The sequence below is a fragment of the Neopelma chrysocephalum genome, unplaced genomic scaffold (genome assembly GCF_003984885.1).
Source record: "Neopelma chrysocephalum unplaced genomic scaffold, ASM398488v2 Primary Assembly neopelma1_98, whole genome shotgun sequence".
NCBI classification, from domain to species: Eukaryota; Metazoa; Chordata; class Aves; order Passeriformes; family Pipridae; genus Neopelma; species Neopelma chrysocephalum.
Window position 1 is genome coordinate 726,388 of NW_020897761.1, and position 5,334 is coordinate 731,721.

Sequence of the window (5,334 nt, forward strand, 5' to 3'; positions counted from 1 at the left end):
GGCCGGGCCGGCTCCTCCTGGCGCCGCCGGGAAGCGCTTGGGGCGGCCCCGCTCCGGGGGTGCCCGGGCTCGGCCTGGCGCCCTGCCTGGCGCCGGCAGCCCCGCTGGCTGCTGCGGCCGCGAGGAGCGACCCCGGGACTGCCTCGCTGCCGATCCCTCCTCTGCTTAAATTTCAGCAGCTTCCTTTTTTTTTTTTTTTTTTTTTCCCTCTCCCTTTTTTTTTTTTTTCCCTCGCTCTCCCCCGTTCTCCGCTCCCCGCTCCGGGCGCTCCCGCACGCAGCCGCCTAGTGGGCAGAGGCGGGAGGAAAATCCCACCCGCAAACCCGGGCGGCACCGCCGCATCGCCTCCCACCGCCCCCCGGCTGCCCCGCGGGCCTTCCCCCGCGCCCCCGCCGCCGGGACACGGCTCCCGGGGGAGCCAGGCCACGGGAAAAGAAGGGGAGGGGAAAAGGAGAGGGGGGAAAGAGGGGAAAATGGGATGCAAGAAAAAAGCGAGAGCCAACTGAGTTTGGTCTCAGCCTTCCTGGGCTCTGAATGCAAAACAGTGGGGGCACAGAAATGGTCAGAGCACTGGAAGCCCCCTGCCATGAGGGAAAGGTGGGAGAGCTGGAGAAGAGAAGGCTCCAGGGAGACCTTAGAGCATCTTCCAGTGCCTAAAGGGGTTGTGAGAGCTGGAGAGGGACTTTGGACAAGGGTATGGAGTGATAGAACAAGGGGGAATGGCTTCCCACTGACACAGGGCAGGGTTAGATGGGATATTGGGAAGAAATTCTTCCCTGTGAGGGTGGTGAGGCCCTGGCACAGGTTGCCCAGAGAAGCTGTGGATGCCTCATCCCTGGAAGTGTCCAAGGTCAGGTTGGACAGGGCTTGGAGCAACCTGGGATAATGGAAGTTGTCCCTTCCTATGGCAGGGGGTTGAACTGGGTGATCTTTGAAGGTCCCTTCCAACCCAAACCATTCTGGGATTCTGTAACCCCACACAAGAAGTGTGGGCAGAACCCACAAGTTTGGCTTCTGACCACACATCTCCAAAAGTTAATTAACAGTCACTGGTCTGGGGGAGATTTTTTACTCAGCTGGGAGGTTGGGGTATTAATCCTACATAATTTCTGGACAGGGGAATGGAGCTGCTTGGGGAGGAGAGGGAAGCAGCCACAGCCTCAGTGGGAAGGCTGAGGACTCTCCTGCTGAGGGTCACATGCAGCATCCCTTCGAGAAAGGTCTGTGTTGGTGTTATATGTTGCCTCCAGCCAGCTTTCAGACCTTGGGGAAGTGGAAAGATAAATGGCCAAGCTGGCAGCAGGTATTTTTACACCCATCCTTACTGTACTTGGTTAAAAAGACCCAAAATCAGCACTCCCCACTGCTCCTCTACAGCCAGAGACTGACCTCACCAAGAACGTGTGAAACAAACCTCCATCCCCCAGTGGTCACTGCCTCAAACACAGCTGGGAGAGATTTTCAGTGGAATTCTCTCCTTGTAGGTTGAGAGCCATTGAAGCCATTTCTGAATTCGTGACAAATTCACCACTTGGCCAAAATACCACAGGAAACATGATGGAGAGGTTGTAGTGTTGTATTTTAGCATATTTGGAGCACTCTAATTCCTTTTGACATCAGAACCTACCTGAATATTCAAAGTAATGAGGCTCCAAAAGGTTTTTTGCTCAACGGTGAGTAACATTGTTGACAGTAGAAAGTATTTTTTTCCCAGCTGAGCTGGTGAACCGAAGTTTAGAAGAGCAATTCTGTCTAGTTCTGCACACAAATCCAGACAGGTGGCTCCAACATTTTCCTGGCAAGCTGCTCCCTCAGCTGCGAGACTCCCATCCTGGTACATTAAAACAGACCTTCCTGAGTCACAGGAACAAGGTGGCACTAAATGTATCCATGACTCCGGAGATATGATTTCATCTCCCAGTTTCCCCATGTTGCTTCGGGTAAATTGCCTGATCTACCTCCTACCTCCATGAAATGGAAGCTCACTGAGAGATGTGAAGGCCATTAATAAGGATGAGGTGTTCAGCTCCGTAGGTAATTGCCCACTTAGATGTGTAGGGAGTCCTACACTCCACCTACACGCACAGACACCTACATGGAGGGAAACCCACAGCTCCCAGGAAGCAGGCAGTGATTTTTGGATGGCCTCAGACAGCAGAGAGACCCTACACCCAACAGGTGAAGTGGCAGCCAACCTCCCTGACTATCCTGCAAAAGCCTGAGTTGAAAGTGAGGTATTTTGCCTTTACAGAAATGTACCAGCATGACAAAAATCACGTTCCTTGGGCTGTGCTGATGGATAAAAACCCAGGAAAGCCATATGCAAGCAACAGATTGAAATAGCTGATCACGCCCTCCTGGCTTTGTCCAGCTGGAGAAGAGGTCACTGCCCTCCTTCATATCCCAGCCAGGCTTTCAAATCACAAGGGCAACGTCCCCCAGACTCCCGGTGTTTTGGCCGTGGCCATGCACCAAGGAGGGGTTTCTCACCCAAGTCTCAGAGCAGGGTGGCTGGTTGTAAAACCCACGTGTTTTAGTCCCTATGTAGTGAAGGTGCAAGGGAAAAGCAGGGTCAGGCAGAACCCGAGGCTGTCACCCCTGCCCAAGAGAGGCCTTAATGAAACCTGTGGTGATGCTGAAGAGCGACACACAAATTCCCTTGCTCTTAAATGTACTTCAGAGCAAAATAACACCCCCAAAATGGGAAACTCATGTGTTTCGTAGCCAACACAAGAAGTTTTCTGAGGGATTCCTCTGGAGGGATGCATGTGGCTTGCACGAGGCATGGATGGTCTGAAGAGGTCCTTGGGGGTTGTGCTGGGAAGAAGTAGAGACTTAAATTTAGAAAAAGTCTTTCCCTTGCTCATTTCAAATCCCTTTTTTCCCTCTGTTTTGCTTGTGCTGTTTCCAGCTCTTTGGGACTCTGGGCCACAACCACCCACGTAGCACAGGCACTCTCACGCTTCCCAAGCCTGCCTGGTTGATGCCAGTGGGAATTGAGCCTCAGGGACGCCACAGGGGTTTCCATCCCTGCAGTAATGGGGAAAAGCACTCTCCAGTGAACGAGGCCTTCTGGACTGGCCTGAAAGCCCCAGGATCCCAGAATCCCTTCCCTGTTCAGTCCCATTTGGGGGGTTGCCCAGCTGTGAGCCGCTGCTGCTTCCATCCCTCCCCTCCTGCCGCTCCTCTCCCAGCACAGCCCTCAAAGAAATCTGAATGGAGACGCAGTCGGTGCCCTGGGCTTTGAGCATCCTCGCCATTTCCCCAGGGGTGTGTGGCGATGGGAATTCTGCAGAAAAAGTTTGGGAAATGGCTCCTCTTCCTTCTCCCCTCAGCGATGCTGGGCACAGCAGCCCCGGGGAGAGGTTCTCGCGCGGAGCCACGTGTAGGGAGCAGAGCCGCTCCTGCCAGAGCTGATCCTTCCGTGAGCTCCCAGCCCGAATTACCAGAAAATTAAACATATGTCTCCATTCACCCAGGCGAGGAATTAGATGTTGATCCGCCCTGATTCCATCTATTTCAATTATAGCCAAGGGCAGGCACTGCCTTCTCCACACAGGCACCCCAGGAATAGCCCCGGAGAGGTCTCCAGCCCTCAGGGCTCATCCTGGGCAGGGGAGCGTCCCAGGCACTGCAGCCCCGTGGTGGGGATGCTCAAGGCTGTGGGGAGATATTTGGGGACCCTGGGTAAATGCTCAGCACCATGGGGGGGTTCTTGGGGCCCTGGGGTAGATGCTCAGGGCCATGGAGGGGGAGTTCTTAGGGCCCTGGGTGGATCCTTGAGGTCCTAGTGTGGATGTCTGGGGACATGGTGTAGATCCTCAGGGAGACACACCACTCCTTGTGAGAGGCACAGAGGATGTGGCAGCTCCAGGCATTAAATACTGGCCACCCTTTTCCATCCCCAGCCCCTCCTTGAGCATCCCTGGGAAAGCCCCAGGAGAAGACCATTGCCCATGGAGCAGTGACAAGGTTAGTCACTCCTGCTGGGGGAGGTGGGTGCAAAGCCATGCCCCATCCTTGGGTTTCAGGGTGCTGCTGGCAGCAATTTCTCTGCTCCTTCCCAGCATCAGCTGCATCTCTGTGCATCAACAGCCCCTAAAGCCACTGAAGCACCTCAGATGGAGGTATGGCTGCCATGGAAGAAGCCACAGTCTTTGTTTCACCCTGATTTACAGGTGGATGAGTCACTTTGCTCTGACCCATCCCCAAATACTTCTCCATCCCGTTTGAGACAGCTGGTGGCCAGACTATGGGTCACAGAGAGACAGCAGGGAGAGGTGCCACCCTGCAGGGGCTCCTCCAAGGGTCCCTCTTGGAGCTCATACTCCATGGGAGGCACCGGGGCCAGGCTGGCAGAGCTCTGGGGCAGCACACTGCCCCAGTGGCAGGGGGGTTTGCCAGGGGGTGTCACCCTGCAGCCTCAAAACATGCTGAAAACTTGGAAAGCAACTAGTGGCAGCTGCAGGACAGGGACACAGTCCCGCCCCGGGGGACAGGCTGCAGGCAGGAGCAGGGAATTTGGGCAGGCAGGGATTGAGAGCTGGCTTTGGCGTAGAGCAGCTCCTCCCCCTGGCAAAACACAACCCGATCTCTTCGGTGTGCTGAGGTTCCTCCTTGCGAAGCAGGCTGGAAATCTCTCCCGGCTCCCAGGGCCAGCCAAAGACAGGGTTTATCCAAGCCCAGACTCTCGCACCCTGGCAAAGCACAACAGTTCCCAGCTTTGTAAATCGCACAGGGTGCTTTGGGACGTTGCCTTCACATTGTTTCTCCCGCTCTGTCCCACTGCTCGCAGCAGAAGGTGCAGCAGCGAGGCCACCCTTTGCTGCTCAGGAATACCCGGGGCCGTGTCCCTTCCCTGCGCAGGTGACAACAATTTGGCTTTTCTCCCTCTCTCCACCTGCCCGGGGTAAGCAATGCCGATGGTAACACTTCATCATCATTAAAGCATCATCACCGTGAGGAGCCCTTCCTTTCCCATCCCTCAGCAGTGCCAGCCACGCGGAGCATCTCTGCTGCCGGAACAAATAGCCCTTCAAAGCACAGGCGAGAGGCAAACACCCTCTGGGGGCTCGGAGCGTGTGTGGTGCTGGAGCTCCCTAAAACTTCCTTTCGGAAGCTTTCCCCCAAATCCCTGCCTCCCAGGCAGCAGCGCTGACCCCCGCAGCCCGTTCCACTGAAACCCGTGGCTTTGCATCCCGTCAGGAGGGGCTCGGCAGGCTCACAGAGGGACACACGGCTACAGGGACAGCCCCGGGGAAAAGAGGCACCCAGGGGACATCACTCTAAGGACCGGGCTAAATGCAAGGATTTTAAATCCTGACTCTTGTTGCA